Below are 16,879 nucleotides of genomic sequence, written 5' to 3'. Positions count from 1 at the left end.
TGACTCCGTTACACCAGCTCTGTCAGGAGGAATGTGACAAAATTAACCCAACTTATGGGTGGAAGGCTACCTGAAAAGTTTGACCCAAGTTAAACAATTTAAAGGCAATGCTACCGAATACTAATTGAGTGTATGTAAACTTCTGACCCACTGGGAATGTGATGAAAGAAATAAAAGCTGAAATAAATCATTCCCTCTACGATTATTCTGACATTTCACATTCTTAAAATAAAGTGGTGACGCTAACTGAACTAAGACTGAGAATTTTTATAGCATATACAGCATATAGCATATTTAGACCGGTCACATCTCTGATATCCACACTGTAGGAGGAGGATATGTATATCAGCGGGAGATGTGACAGGTCTAAATATGCTATATATATGCTATGTATATGCTATGTATATGCTATGTATATGCTATATATATATATATATATATGTCTCAACGTCAACCGTGAAGAGGCGACTCCGGGATGCTGGCCTTCTAGGCAGAGTTCCTCTGTCCAGTGTCTGTGTTCTTTTGCCCATCTTAAACTTTTATTTTTATTGGCCGGTCTGAGATATGGCTTTTTCTTTGCAACTCTGCCTAGAAGGCCAGCATCCCGGAGTCGCCTCTTCACTGTTGAAGTTGAGACTGGTGTTTTTGCGGGTACTATTTCATGAAGCTGCAAGTTGAGGACTTGTAAGGCGTCTGTTTCTCAAACTAGACACTCTAATGTACTTGTCCTCTTTCTCAGTTATGCACAGGGGCCTCCCACTCCTCTTTCTATTCTGGTTAGAGCCAGTTTGCACTGTTCTGTGAAGGGAGTAGTACACAGCGTTGTACGAGATCTTCAGTTTCTTGGCAATTTCTCGCATGGAATAGCATTCATTTCAGGAAGCCTAGTGGTTAGAGCGTTGGACTAGTAACCGAAAGGTTGCAAGATCAAATCCTCGAGCTGACAAGGTAAAAATCTGTTGTTCTGCACCTGAACAAGGCAGTTAACCCACTGTTCCTAGGCCGTCAATGAAAATAAGAATTTGTTCTTAACTGACTTGCCTAGTTAAATAATGGTAAAAAAAATGATAAAAATTCTCAGAAAAAGAATAGACTGACGAGTTTCAGAAGAAAGGTCTTTGTTTCTGGCCATTTTGAGCCTGTAATCGAACCCACAAATACCGATGCTCCAGATACATAACTAGTCTAAAGAAGGCCAGTTTTATTGCTTCTGTAATCAGGACAAGTTTTCAGCTGTGCTAACATAATTGCAAAAGGGTTTTCTAATGATCAGTTAGCCTTTTCAAATGATTAACTTGGATTAGCTAACACAACGTGCCATTGGAACACAGGAGTGATGGTTGCTGATAATGGGCCTCTGTAAGCCTATGTAGATATTCCATTAAAAATCAGCCGTTTCCAGCTACAATAGTCAACATTAACAATGTCTACACTGTACTTCTGATCAATTTGATGTTATTTTAATGGACAAAAAATTTGCTTTTCTTTCAAAAACAAGGACATTTCTAAGTGACCCCAAACTTTTGAACGGTAGTGTATATGTAAACATATGTATATGTACTGTATGTCAACACCACTGAGAGAAATACATCAAGTGCTCTCGCTAAATAATTTGCATGCAGACATATATCTGCATAGACATATAAAAACATGAGACCACACACATACATCCACACACGGGCACACACGCACACGCACAAACTCCTCTGAAACTTCACAATCTCATCCATCCTTCAGAGAGGAGCAGCTGGGGTAAACAGAGCAGGACCTGTCTAGGAGTGGTGTGTGTGGTGGTGGTTGTAGTGGTGGGGGAGGGATCAGAACAGAAATAACATTCCACTCTGACAGACTGATAGGGAAAAGGAGATGGGGGGGGGGGGGGATGTTTTCATCCACCCCAGTGAGAAAGTCATCTCTAGCTTTATCCTATTTACCACACATCTATCTGAGCTTTATAAATATACAGGAGCGTGCATATCTGTGTGAGTGGCTGGGCTGACAGAGCTGGCGTATCTGTGCCGTTTGTCTATCGCCTGCTCTTCTCTTTGGTAGGCCGAGCGTGTTCACTACGCCGCACAATCTGTCTGCTCCACTGCCTGCCTGGGCTCTAGGCCTGTCCATCTGTTTGTCTGTCTGCCTCCTGGCTTCGCGTCTACCCTAAAGCCTCAGCTTTAACAGGGTCTTCCTCTCTCTGCTGCTATTCACATTCATATGCATGTCATCCTGCCCACTGCTCAAGACAAGCTGCTTCTCCTGTTGGGTTGGATACCACAGCACAGTGCAGGTAAACTCCAGAATCCATACAAATGACCAGGGCTGCACCTCTGCTCTGACAGGCTCCTGGTAAATATCACTACTCCTCCACTGATCCTCCAATGTAGAAACAGCCGGGTATTATACAGAGTTATTATACAGTGTGAGTTGCTGAGTTAGAATAAAAGTTGTCAGTGCCTAATTGTGAAGGTTGCTGAATGATAATTGTGGTGTTCAAGAGTGAGAGGTTGCTGTGTTTGAATTAGCGCTGTGCTGTGTTAGTGTGAAGGCTCGCTATCTCCAGAGAAGTTGCAGTGTAAGACCGCTAAGATCTGTGGCTGTTGGAGGGCCAATCGCTTAAAGAAAGCAGAGGCAACTGAAACACACTGTCCCTTTGTTTGCTGAAAAACACTTTGTAGCTGTCACATGGCTCCTGTCCTCTTGGCTAGCGACGCCGCTCCGTGCTCTCAGCCCCATTGTGCCTCCCTACACTTTCTACCCTGCGAGAGCGTCAATTTTCAGACTGCCATCATTTTCCAATCAAAGCAAATGGGAGGTTAAATACCTGTAACGTGTGGGATGGGGTGAGCAGAGCAGGAGAGTGCAGTAGCGGCCTAATTGTCATGGAATGACCTACTGAGTGAAGAGGAACCAGGCGGGACAAATAGGACCATTAAAAGTCTCTACACACTGAATGGTGCTCACACACCTACACACACTTCCTGTCCAATAGGGATCTAGGTGGCTGAGTGGTATTCAGCTGGATAGCAGCTCAGGAACAAGCACAGGAAGTGCCTGGTAAAGATAGATAGCATAGCAGTTAGAGCGTTGGGCAAGTAACCAAAAAATCTAGTAGTTTGAATCGCTGAGCCAACAAGGTGAAAAATCTGCTGATGTGCCCTTGAGAAAGGCACTTAAACCCTAATTGCTCCAGGGTCGCTTTTGGTAATGGCAGACCCTGGCCCGTGACCCCACTGTCTGAGGGTGTCTCAGGGGTAGTTGGTAAATGAAGAAAAACACATTTCCAATTAATACACACTTGTACATGTGTGAAATAGGACAAATATAAGCACCCACCAAATTCTAAATCTAATTAAGTACACTCCCCTCCCCACCGGCTCCAGTCCCTCCACCACCAAACATACTACACTGCCCACTGTCACGTCCAGGTTGCTGGGCCATCCACCAATCACACAGGCTGGGTGGGAGTGAATCCCCTGGCTGGCTGCAGTGAGTCAGTCAGGACTGGTTGGAGTGTGTCAGTAATTCAGGGGGATAGCTCTCCTCTCCTGTCGTCTGTAAAAAATGAGCCGGGAGCTTGGCAGTGAGTGTGCGAAGGCTGTCACACACAGAAAGACATGGGGATGAGACGGGCCAAGAGAAGAGTTCACTACTCAGACCTGAGACTCTCAATCAGGCTCCCTCAGAGCATCCTCTTCCCTCCTGAACACACACACGCGTATTAGTAAGCATCACCATCTCTAAAACACAGCTGACTCCATGCCAGACTGAGAGGGCAGGATTTAGCCAGCGGTCGTGACCTTTACAATTGATCTCTCATTCACATTAACCTTGTGGGTGTTGTGGGGTGGTGTATGGGCGTGTCAGCTCTGTATCAGCCCTGTATCAGGCCTCTATCAAGCCTGCAGGCATGCTTTCCACTGGGATGCACTACAGAGTGGATTATATCAGTCTACTTAAAAGAGCTAGCACGCTGGAGAAAGGAAACGGCATGAATCATCCACTATAGCCTTCCAAGTCCCAGCTGAACAGTAAAAAGCAGTGATGGTGTGAAAATGCCAGTCAGCTGAGTGATGCCAAGCCTCTGGGCACAGGGCATGGGATTATTCACTTATGAAAAATGAGCTCACAGCCATAAGACTGCTGAATATTGACAATGAAGGTTGTTTAAAAGGGTGAAATGACTTATAACTCAGTGCAAACATCATCACACTTTAAGAGGGTCGATTCAGGACATTCTGACATTTTACATTTACTTTTTAGTAATTTAGCATGCACTCTTATCCAGAGCGACTTACAATTAGTGCATTCATCTTAAAATAGGTGGGACAACCACATCTCACAATCATAGTAATTACATTTTTCTTCAATAAAGTAGCTATTAGCAAAGTCAAGAGCTAGTAAAAAAAAAAAGTCAAGTGCGAGTGTTAGTTCACGAAAGGCATAGTTTTTTGTTTTGGTGGTTGGAGTGTCGGGGTGCTGTAGGATTATTTAAGATACATGGTTAGCAGATGTTAATGCGAGTGTAGCAAAATGCTTGTGCTTCTAGTTCCGACCATGCCGTAATATCTAACAAGTAATCTAACCTAACAATTTCACAACAAATACCTTATACACACAAGTGTAAAGGAATGAATAAGAATATGTACATAAAAATATATGAATGAGCGATTGCAGAACGGCATAGGCAAGATTCAGTAGATGTACTCTATACCATCTACTGCATATTGCCTATGCCGTTCGGCCATCGCTCATTCATATATTCAAATACATGTATAAGGTATTTGTTGTGAAATTGTTAGGTTAGATTACTTGTTAGTTATTACTGCATGGTCGGAACTAGAAGCACAAGTATTTCGCTACACTCGCATTAACATCTGCTAACCATGTGTATGTGACAAATACAATTTGATTTGATTTGATACTCTTTGAAGAGGTAGGGGTTCAGATGTTTTTGTAAGATGGGCAGGGACTCCGCTGTCATAGCTTCAGGGGGAAACACGTTCCACCATTAGGAACAGAGAAAAGTTTTGACTGGGCTGAGCAGGAGCTGAAAACCTGTAAGGGTGGGAGGGCCAAGAGACCAGAGGTGTCAGAATGGAGTGCTCGGGTTGGGGTGTAGGGTTTAAGCATAGCATGAAAAGTAGGGAGGGGCAGTTCCTCTTGCTGCTCCGTAGGCAAGTACCGCGAGCTTCGACTGGACGCCAATGGAGTGTACAGAGAAGCGAGGTGCCATGGGAGAACTTGGGAAGGTTGAACACCAGGCGGGCTGCCGCATTCTGAATAATTTGCACCAACAGAATCAGATGCAATTTTTGTATAGAGTACAAAAGCGTTTTTTATGACACAGTCAAGGACCTAAAAGGGTTCTTTGGCTGTCCCCATAGGAGAACCCTTTGAAGAACCCTTTTTGGTTACATGTAGAATCCCCCCACACAATTCCATTCCCCACCCCAAGCCCCCCGTCACCAACAACCAACAAAATGAACAAAACAGAAAAAAAGAGAAAGACAAAGGAAAACAGAAAACAACAATGCAAAAAACAAAAGACTTCAAGGACAACGAAAATCATAACAGCCAACTGAATATATTTGAGTGCATGTGTGTCCGTGTGTGCATTTGAATGAGAGTGTGTGTATATGCGTGTACAAACACCTGCACGGCATCAGCCTCAGGCAACCAGGCATTAGCTGTAACAACACTGCCCCTCAGTATCATTCAAACTTACTTTTGTTATGTTTTATTTTGACTTTATTTTTTTTATTTTATCTTTGACCGGCATTCTATCCCCTGCCCAGCAACTTCACTCCCACTTGTCATCTATCTCTGCTGGCCACCCTCTTCAGATTTCTACGCACCATATATCTTTCAACTATGCTGTGATGTTTAACATACAATTTAATACATTTAATACATACATACTAATCGAATAGAATCCACAGATTGCGATCTGAAGATAAATACTTTTACTAAGAGTATTAGTATATCAGTAATTGACTGACCCAGTCTCTCCAGATCTCCTAACAGTACTATTTCTAGGGTCAATTTTAGATCAATGTTATACATTTTCAGACATTCCTGAACCTGAGAGCAGAAACAGGCTACCTGAGGGCAATACCAAAATAAATGGTCTATTGCTTCTGTATCCTCACAACAAAATATGCAGAGTTGCGATGATTGTATGCCTCAAATATTCAACATCTTGTTGGTGGCAAGAATTATGTACAATAATTTTAGCTGAAAAGCACAAAGTCTTGAATCTTGCGTACCATGGAATCGGTACATCAAAAATCTCTTCCCAAAAACGTCATTGCTTTGCCACATTTTTTGGGCAGTTTTACTTTAGTTCCTTGTTGCAAACAGGATGCATGTTTTAGAATATTTTTTATTCTGTACAGCCTTCCTTCTTAGGTTAGTATTGTTGAGTAACTACAATGTTGTTGATCAACCATCAGTGTTCTCCCATCACAGTCATTAAACTCTGTAATGGTTTTAAAGTAACCCTTGGCCTCATGGTGAAATCTCTGCGAGGTTTCCTTCCTTTCCGGCAACTGAGTTAGGAAGGACGCCTGTATCTTTGTAGTGACTGGGTAATTAATAACCACAATTCTCGAAGGGATATTCAATGTCAGCTTTTTTTTACCCATTTACAAATGCTTCTTTGCGAGACATTGGAAAACCTCTATGGTCTTTGTTTGAAATTCACTGCTCGACTGAGGGACCTTACAGATAATTGTATGTGTGGGGTACAGAGATGAGGTAGTCATTGAAAAATAATGTTAAACTTTATTAAATCAAATCAAATTTGATTTGTCACATGCGCCGAATACAACAGGTGTAGTAGACCTTACAGTGAAATTCTTACAGTACTTACAAGCCCTTAACCAACAACGCAGTTTTAAGAAAAAATACTCCCCACTATTTTAGCCATGCAGGTCCAGTTTTGGATGTGCGTAAAAGCCTCCTAGTTTGTGTTGTTTTAATATTACATGCCCACGGGGAGAAATGATGGTGCCTGTAAATGTGACCTAGCCTTTGTTGTTGTTGTTGTTTCCTTTTGTTTCGAAATTAATTAGAATTATTAGTTCTCTTTTTAGGCCTTATCAATAATTAATTTATTCTTGCTTATTGACAATGTCCATGCTCAGCCATAATGTAATTTACAGTAGGCCTAGCCCCTATCAGTGTGAATGCTATTGAAGCCATGCAATTACTTAGAACAATGTGGACTGCAAATGGGTTCAAGTTAACCTATTTATCAAAGATGGGATAGGTCTACATTTTGTTATTTCGTTTCTGTAAGTCATTTAACAAACTATAACGGACTAACATTGGAATTGGAGTTGATTCCAAGAAGATACATAAAAGACCGTAAATACACAACCTGAAGCAACCACATATTTCGCCATGGAGCACGTTCTGATTGGTCAGTGAGGGGCCAAGTCTCGACACATCCCTGAACCTATAGCGCTACCGCCTGCACTTAGATTCACCATTGCGTTAGGTTTATAAAAATAGAGCCCTATGGGGTATTGTGTGTAGGCCAGTGACAAAATCTCAATTTAATCCATTTTAAATTCTGGCAGTAACAACAACAAAAAAAGTCAAGCGATGTGAATACTTTTTGATGGCACGGTATGTGATCGTTTACAAATGCAAGGTTGGAAATGATTATGTTTTAGTCAAATAATATATCTGGGCTTCTTGCGGTCAATTTGCAGTCTACAAATGATTTGTAATTATGTTCTGTCACCCTGACCATGCGCTCAAGAAACAATTGGCCTGCGGCTGAATCTAAATGATGATCTCTGATATAGGAGAAGAATGTCCTTTGGACTATATTATAGTATATCGATCTAAAACAGTATGACTCAAATATTGATTCAATATACAGTACCAGTCAAAAGTGTGGACACACCTACACATTTAAATTATATATTTTTCTTTTTTACTATTTTCTACATTGTAGAATAATAGTGAAGACATCAAAACTATGAAATAACACATATGGAATCATGTAGTAACCAAAAAATGTTAAACAAATCAAAATATATTTTATATTAGAGATTCTTCAAAGTAGCCACCCTTTTCCTTGATGACAGCTATGCACACTCTTGGCATTCTCTCAACCAGCTTCACCCGGAATGTTTTTCCAACAGTTGTGAAGGAGTTCCCACATATGCTGAACACTTGTTGGCTGCTTATCTTTCACTCTGCGGTCCAACTCATCCCAAACCATCTCAATTGGCTTGAGGTCGGGTGATTGTGGAGGTCAGGTCATCTGATGCAGAACTCCATCACTTTCCTTCTTGGTCAAATAGCCCTTACACAGCCTGGAGGTGTGTTTTGGGTCGTTGTTCTATTGAAAAACAAATGATAGTCCCACTAAGCCCAAACCAGATGGGATGGCGTATCGCTGCAGAATGCTGTGGTAGCCATGCTAGTTAAGTGTGCCTTGAATACTAATTAAATCACAGACAGTGTACCCAGCAAAGCACCCCCACACCATCACACCTCCTCCTCCATGCTTTACGGTGGGAAACACAAATGCGGAGATCATCCATTCACCTACTCTGTGTCTCACAAAAACACGGCGGTTGGAACAAAAAATCTCAAATTTGGACTCATCAGACCAAAGGACAGATTTCCACGAGTCTAATGTCAATTGCTCGTGTTTCTTGGCAAGTCTCTTCTTCTTATTGATGTCCTTTAGAGTGGTTTCTTTGCAGCAATTCGACCATGAAGGCCTGATTCACGTAATCTCCTCTGAACAGTTGATGTTGAGATGTGTCTGTTACTTGAACTCCGCGAAGCATTTATTTGGGCTGCAATCTGAGGTGCAGCTAACTCTAATGAACTTATCCTCTGCGGCAGAGGTGACTCTGGGTCTTCCTTTCCTGTGGCGGTCCACATGAGAGCCAGTTTCATCAGAGCGCTTGATGGTTTTTGCAACTGCGCATCTTGAAATTTTCCGTATTGACTGACCTTCATGTCTTAAATAATGATGGACTGTCATTTCTCTTTGCTTATTTGAGCTGTTGTTGCCATAATATGAACTTGGTATTTTACCAAATAGGGCTCTCTTCTGTATACCACCCCTACCTTGTGTGTCACAACACAACTGGCTCAAATGTATTAAGAAGGAAAGAAATTCCACAAATGTACTTTTAACAAGGCACACCTGTTAATTGAAATGCATTCCAGGTGACTACCTCATGAAGCTGGTTGAAATACAGTGCCTTAGACCGCTGCACCACTCAGGAGCCTAGAATGCCAAGAGTGTGCAAAGCTGTCATCAAGTCAAAGGGTGGCTACTTTGGGCCTCCAGAGTGGCACAGTGGTCTAAGGCACTGCATCGCAGTGCTAGCTGTGCCACTAGAGATCCTGGTTTGAGTCCAGACTCTGTCGCAGCCAGCCGCGACCGGGAGACCCATGGGGCGGCGCACAATTGGCCCAACGTCGTCTGGGTTAAGCAGGCATTGTGTCAAGAAGCTCAGCGATGGGACAAGACTGTAACTACCAATTGAATACCACGAAATTGGGGAGAAAAAGGGGTAACAAAAAAATATATATATATTTTTTAAATAATAATACAAATTAAAACATTAAAAATATAAAATATATTTAGATTTGTTTAACACTTTTTTGATTACTACATGATTCCATATGTGTTATTTCATAGTTTTGATGTCTTCACTATTATTCTAGAATGTAGAAAATAGTAAAGATAAAGAAAAACCCTGGATGTGTCCAAACTTTTGACTGGTACTGTACATAATATCTTTCAACATTCAGATCCTCAAGTAACACATACATTATATGGAGGCATGCCTGTAATTTACAGCCTTCCCTCCCTTCTCCATTCAGTGTGGGCTGGAAGCAGTGCTTCTTGTCTGCCTCCCTCCCTGCCTGCCTGCTCACTACAGTAATTGGTTGGCCATGTCAGGGGACCTGACTAAGAAATTGACCACTAACTGAAAATTCATCCCTGCGGCAGTGATCATTCTCTATTGAGGAATATCATAAATGACACATTTAAGAACATTACCTTGAAGCAGTTCACTAAAATATGGGCCCATTTTAACAGCACACTACTCCCATCTATAGATCTGAGCCACTACTTGATAGGTGTTCATTACGCATTCATATAGGAAGGCGGTCGGGGTGGCGGAGGGAGCAGATATCATTGCTTCGATTGGAGGGATGACTAAATGACTCTTGTCAAAGAGAGGAGCAACCTGCCATTAACTATAACATCAGAACCATCCTACTGTTCCCTCATATTCCTAGCCTCCCTCCAATCAGTGATACTACTGGCAATCACAGGGGGAAGGTAAACTGAAAGGTATGAGAAAGGCCCAGGTTTACCAGGAGAGCAGAACACCCTGCAACTTGAATTAAATGACATGAGAGACTTGGGACTGTGGTCATTATTGATACATGTACAGCAACTTTGCCTATGACACAGAAATCTATATTTCCCCCATCACACACACAAACATGCACACACGCACGCAGAAAAACATCTGTCAGGAGCTATATGTCTCCGCGTCGGAGAACATCTATTTTACAGTGGGGAAGTGAGCGCCAGAAACCAAATAGATATCCTGAAATGTGAGGCCTCTGGTCTGTTTCCTCTCCCCTGAGTTAGATTATACAGACGTCTCTCTTACTCACTCTAATCTCTCTCTCTCTCTCTCTCTCTCTCTCTCTCTCTCTCTCTCTCTCTCTCTCTCTCTCCTTCTGCCACTTCCCTGCCTCTGCATGTAGTTCTCTCTGTGCTAAAGCAACTCCCACTAGAACAGCTTTACTTCAAAACATTACTTCTGTTGTGTCACTTTGACAAGGTCAGCCCTGACTCAGAGTTGGAGCGGCAGCTTTCTCCCTCCTGAAATGTACCTTCTGGTCTTTTCATTTAGTGAATATATTTTGATTAGAGGATAATTAACTCTGTTACAACCTGCTGAGATGAAACATCTAGCTACAAATCCAATGGCAACAGCTGATGACAGTTACCAGTCTGCTTCCAAACCCAAACTCCACCATATTCACATTGTGCCACAGTTTCTCTTCCTGCCCCAGTGTGCCAAAACGATCTCCCTACTTGGACAATGTGGACACATCACCTTCTTACTCAAAGCACCTCCAACAAAACACAGGACACTCAGGAAGAGGTGTCCAAAAGAGACAAGGTTTTCAGGCTTGTAGTTGTAAAGCACTGCACGGTGGCATTTGAGAAATTGAGAATATAATTGATTAATACAAAACAAAATAAAACACTGTATTTGTATTTATTATGGATCCCCATTAGCTGCTCTTCCTGGGGTCCAGCAAAATTAAGGCAGTTTAAACAATAAACTGTGTGATATATTCAGATGTGTATAGCAATTAAAGAGGAATAATACAGTGGGTCCCAGTGAGCCCCAAAATCAGTGTTTCCTTAAAGCTGAGTGTGTCTGAGAGGTCCCATCTGTCAGAGAGGCACTGCAGCGTGGCGTGTAGTGCTGCTGTAACATGGTGTGTGTGTGTGTGTGTGAGTGTGTGTGCTCTGCTGACTGACTGACAGACAGTGTATCACTCCCTCCCTCATCGTCCCTGGCCGTCCTACCAGTCATCCATCAGGGCTCATCAGCATGGCCAACAGCAGCCCATTAGGCCCAGCACACAAGTTTGCACAAATGAATGACAATCTCTGCCTCATGATAAATGTCACACTAGTGCTGAAGTGCTGTCAGTTTCTCACGGTTCCCTCCACACGGTGCCACACTGCAGCTTCTTGGTTCCACTACAAGACCGTGGTTCCACTACAAGACTGTGGTTCCACTACAAGACTGTGGTTCCACTACAAGACCGTGGTTCCACTACAAGACCGTGGTTCCACTGCAAGACTGTGGTTCCACTACAAGACCGTGGTTCCACTACAAGACTGTGGTTCCACTACAAGACTGTGGTTCCACTACAAGACCGTGGTTCCACTACAAGACCATGGTTCCACTACAAGACTGTGGTTCCACTACAAGACCGTGGTTCCACTACAAGACTGTGGTTCCACTACAAGACTGTGGTTCCACTACAAGACAGTGGTTCCACTACAAGACTGTGGTTCCACTACAAGACTACAGTTTCACTACAACACTACGGTTCCACTACAAGACTACGGTTCCACTACAACACTATGTTTCCACTACAAGACTGTGGTTCCACTACAAGACTGTGGTTCCACTACAAGACTACGGTTCCACTACAAGACTACAGTTCCACTACAACACTACGGTTCCACTACAAGACTACGTTTCCACTACACTACCGTGGTTCCACTACAAGACTATGGTTCCACTACAAGACCGTGGTTCCACTACAATACTACGGTTCCACTACAAGACTACAGTTCCACTAGAACACTACGGTTCCACTACAAGACTATGGTTCCACTACAAGACTATGGTTTCACTACGAGGCGTACCATCCCACAATGGTTCTACTATGATTCTACTACACTAAGATGTTCCTCACCAACCAGGAACCCTCTCCATGAGGAAGTGTGGTTGAATGACTAATGGTTATGTGATAAGCTACCCAATCAGCACCCCCTCTACCAATTGACAGCATAAATAAACGTAATGCATAGAACAGGTGTTAGTCTGTAGCACACACCACCACGTGGTGATATACAAGGCCACCTGAAGAGATATCTAGAGAGATGAGGTGAGACCTTATTGTCATTCAGCCTCCGTCTCCTGGCCGCCTCGTAGATGAGGGCGAGGGAGTTGGTGATCAGGAGGCCATTGAGAGAGAGAGAGAGAGAGAGAGAGAGAGAGAGAGAGGGGCCATTTTCTCAATAACTCTCTCGCTCCTGATTCGCTCCTGCCCTGGGGGCTTCACAGTAATCAGATCTGAAAAGGCTGTGAATGGAAGAGGGAGCGAGAGAGGGAGAGAGAGAGAGAGAGAGAGAGAGAGAGAGAGATAAAGAGAGAGAGAGCTACAAAGAGAGAGAGAGGAAGAGAGAAAAAGAGAAAAAGACAGAGAGCGAAAGAGAGAGAGAGAGAGAATGAGAGAGAGAGAGAGAGAGAATGAGAGAGCGAGAGAGAGTGAAAGAGAGAGGGGGATACTCAGACCCAGTACTTCTCCAACCAGCAGATCAAGGCCTGGGTAGATGAGTGCAGCCAGGCAGGAGATTCAGCATGTCACCCTGACATGGGACTTCCCAGAGAGAAAGGAAGGGGCTCACCAGAGGCCAGGAGCACCCCTGGTGGGCAGAGCGGAGTGGAGAGGAGAGGAGGAGAGTAGTAGGAGAGGAGGGGGTAGTTTCACTGGGTCAGAGGGACACCCACATTCTTCCACTACGTCAACCCATCTATACATATACCATCCCGGGTGCAGTGCTGCTCCACACATGAACCCTGCGTGATTAAGTAAGTCCTCCAGGATCCACTCACACACACACACACACACCATGGTCAGAACACGTCTCAATGTGCACTGACCCTAACTGTCACCGGACCCCTAAAATGATGAGCTCCCAAGCAAAGAATGGTATGTCTGTCTGTCTGTCTTTCTGTCTGTGCTGTCTGTCTGTGCTGTCTGTAGCAGAATGGCAGTCCTACTTGGAAGGGTATACCAAAGGGATAGCGCCAGGAGCTATTATTATAAATCTTAACATTACAGGGAGTCATGTCCAGTGGATATCTATGAATTATCTGAGATCTCGGGTATTGAGAGAATGTATTAGGTTCATTTCAGAAATTACTTAATTGGGGGAACTCAGATATTAAATCCTGAAAAAAATCCTCTTGTAATACTAAGGTCAAACCTCTGGACCTGGGGCCTGTGTTTTTATTTCTGCTGCATTCCCTCGCAGACGGTCGCCTGGCATTGAGTTGACTATATCCCCTATTAAAGGAAGGGTTCATCATGCAACTGTGGAATTGCCAGGCCGTCATTGTAAATAAGAATTTGTTCTTGATTGACTTGCCTGGATAAATAAAGGTTCAATAAAAATGTCAATAAAAAGCAACAGATGGCAGGAGGCTGAGATGAGAAGAATCAAAACACACAGAGACACTAAAGTGTGTGAATACAGGGCCCTGCCTGCCACAGGATTTCACTTAATAATAACAATGATAATAATGACGATGAGTGGAATTAGCAAGTCAAATACACACAGCACAGGCTGTTAGCAGATGATGCTTCAGATACAGCTTTGATCTGAAGCTCCACAAGTGGATTCTAATAGAGGAAAGAAAAACAGGAAGAAGCTAGCTGAACTCCCCAAACCCTCTCCTCTGTTGTCTTAGAGACGCTCCTCAACCATCTCATTACAGCACAGAGAGAGAGAGCAGCACATCAACTTCTGCTATTTTCAACAAGACAAATAACCTGGAGTATTTGAAGTAGCTTTTTATTCTCCTCATTTTCTCTGAAGTTACTCATCTGATGATAACGACGCATGCAATTCCCTGCTAGTCCAATTCAATCCAGCCAGTCGATGGATGGCACAAACAATGCTCCCATCCACTGCAGGGAAAACGAAATAGCAGCCCTGGCTTGGTGCTCCCTGAACGATGAAACCATTTGATGCAATATCATATAAAAATCGATAGCATTGTCTTGGTCTCATAGAACTGCGGGCAGACATTCTCTGTCCCTGCGCTCAAGGAGCAGCTTGTCTGTGATGGAGAGAGAGAGACAGAGAGAGAGAGAGAGAGAGAGAGAGAGAGGGAGCAAAATATGAGGATGGAGAGGGGAGAGGGATCAGAACGACTACAATATCTCATCTCCAGCTCAGATAACCAGATAACCAGGCCTGTTTCTCCTCTCCTCCCGTCTGTCAGCTCTCCTTTAATCCTCTCCTTCTCTCCTTTACTCTTCTCCTTTCCTCTCCTCTCCTTTACTTTCCTGCTCTCTTCCTCCATTCTCTACTCCTCCTCTCATCTCCCCATCTCTTCTCCTCTCCTCCAATGCTTTCCCCTTTCCTCTCATATCCTCCCTCTCTCCTTATGTGATTCCTATGGGAGCTGTGTAAGGCTTTGATCAGCAGGGACTGTCACACACACAGTGCGACGCAGGGGGATGAGTTAGGGCAGAGGATGGTGGCCCAGGGGCCAAAACCGGCCTGCGGGAGATATTTTTAGGCCCCCCAAAGTTTTAGCCTTTTTTTTTCTTATTATTTATACTTTTTGTTGTTGTATATTTTGTAAAAAAATACTAAAATCACCAGGAATTCAGCAAAAAATGTGTTTCATTTAATAAATCTGTTCCCAAGTATTCCCACAAAAAGAAAATGGATATGTGATTGTGTCTAAATGTACTGAAGATATGAAATGATTGCTATCTTCAAAACAATCTATTTTAGGGCTTAGTTGTTACAGTTCATATGAGGAAATCAGTCAATTGAAATAAATGAATTAGGCCTTAATCTATGGATTTCACATGACTGGGAATACAGATATGGATCTGTTGGTCACAGATACAGTACCTTAAAAAATTGACCTCATAAAGGGCCTCAAGATCGAGTCAAGTATTTCTGTGCATTCAAATTGCTATCAATAAAAATAAATTGTGTTCGTTGTCCGTAGCTTATGCCTGCCCATATCATAACCCAACCGCCACCATGGGGCACTCTGTTTACAACATTGACATCAGCAAACCACTCGCCAACACGAAGTCGTTCACGTGGTCTGTGGTTGTGAGGCCGGTTGGACGTACTGGCAAATTCTCTAAAATGACGTTGGAGGCGGCTTATGGTAGAGAAATTAACATACAATTCTCTGGCAACAGCACTGGTGGACATTAGCATGCCAACTGCACACTTCCTTAAAACTTGAGACATCTGTGGCATTGTGGTGTGTAACAAAACTGCACACATTTTTAGAGTGGCCTTTTATTGTCCCCTGCATTAGACACACCTGTGTAATGATCATGCTGTTTAATCAGTTTCTTGATATGCCCACCTTTCAGGTGGATGGTTTATTTTGGCAAAGGAGAAATGCACACTAACAGGGATGTAAACAAATTTGTGCACAACATTTTTGAGAAAAAAGCTTTTTGTGTATATGGAATATTTCTGGGATCTTTCTATTTCAGCTCATGAAAGATGGGACAAACACTTTACATGTTACGTTTATATTTTTGTTCAGTGTAACTATGTTCCGGCCCCCCGATCATGCACACCAACAAAAATCGGCACGCGGCTGAATCTAGTTGCCTTCCCCTGAGTTAGGGAGAGCCAGTAAGGTCATACATGGGAGAGCCGGTCCCTAGTGGATCTGTTTCTACTACACCGCCCCTGTCAGTCAGCTCCTATGGTCCTGAAGGAGACCACATAGTAAAGGAACGAGTCCCAACCCATTGAGTGACAGGAAGACAGCATTCCCTCTAGCCTATCATAGGCCACAGGGCCAACCCAGTCAGTAGGCTATACACAGTGTACACCCAGGGGGACTGGAGGGGCACACACTACAGAGACTCACAACTGTCTGCTGTACATCAACATGTGACATGAGGCCTCCCGGGTGGCGCAGTGGTCTAGGGCACTGCATCGCAGTGCTAACTGCGCCACCAGAGTCTCTGGGTTCGCGCCCAGGCTCTGTCGCAGCCGGCCGCGACCGGGAGGTCCGTGGGGCGACGCACAATTGGCATAGCGTCGTCCGGGTTAGGGAGGGTTTGGCCGGTAGGGATATCCTTGTCTCATCGCGCTCCAGCGACTCCTGTGGCGGGCCGGGCGCAGTGCGCGCTAACCAAGGGGGCCAGGTACACGGTGTTTCCTCCGACACATTGGTGCGGCTGGCTTCCGGGTTGGAGGCGCGCTGTGTTAAGAAGCAGTGCGGCTGGTTGGGTTGTGCTTCGGAGGACGCATGGCTTTCGACCTTCGTCTCTCCCGAGCCCG

At 43.8% G+C, this 16,879-nt stretch overlaps 1 protein-coding gene across 14 annotated transcripts in view; it reads right to left on the bottom strand.

Moving 5' to 3' along the window:
• Nucleotides 1-16,879, bottom strand: part of LOC120045073 (RNA-binding protein Musashi homolog 2) — a 406,518-nt gene that overhangs the window by 102,415 nt on the left and 287,224 nt on the right. The gene's annotated exons all lie outside the window — the stretch shown is intronic.

This window comes from Salvelinus namaycush, chromosome 3 (assembly GCF_016432855.1).
Source record: "Salvelinus namaycush isolate Seneca chromosome 3, SaNama_1.0, whole genome shotgun sequence".
Classification (NCBI taxonomy): Eukaryota; Metazoa; Chordata; class Actinopteri; order Salmoniformes; family Salmonidae; genus Salvelinus; species Salvelinus namaycush.
Note: the sequence above shows the minus strand (reverse complement) of the source record. Positions and strands in the feature narration are given on the sequence as shown.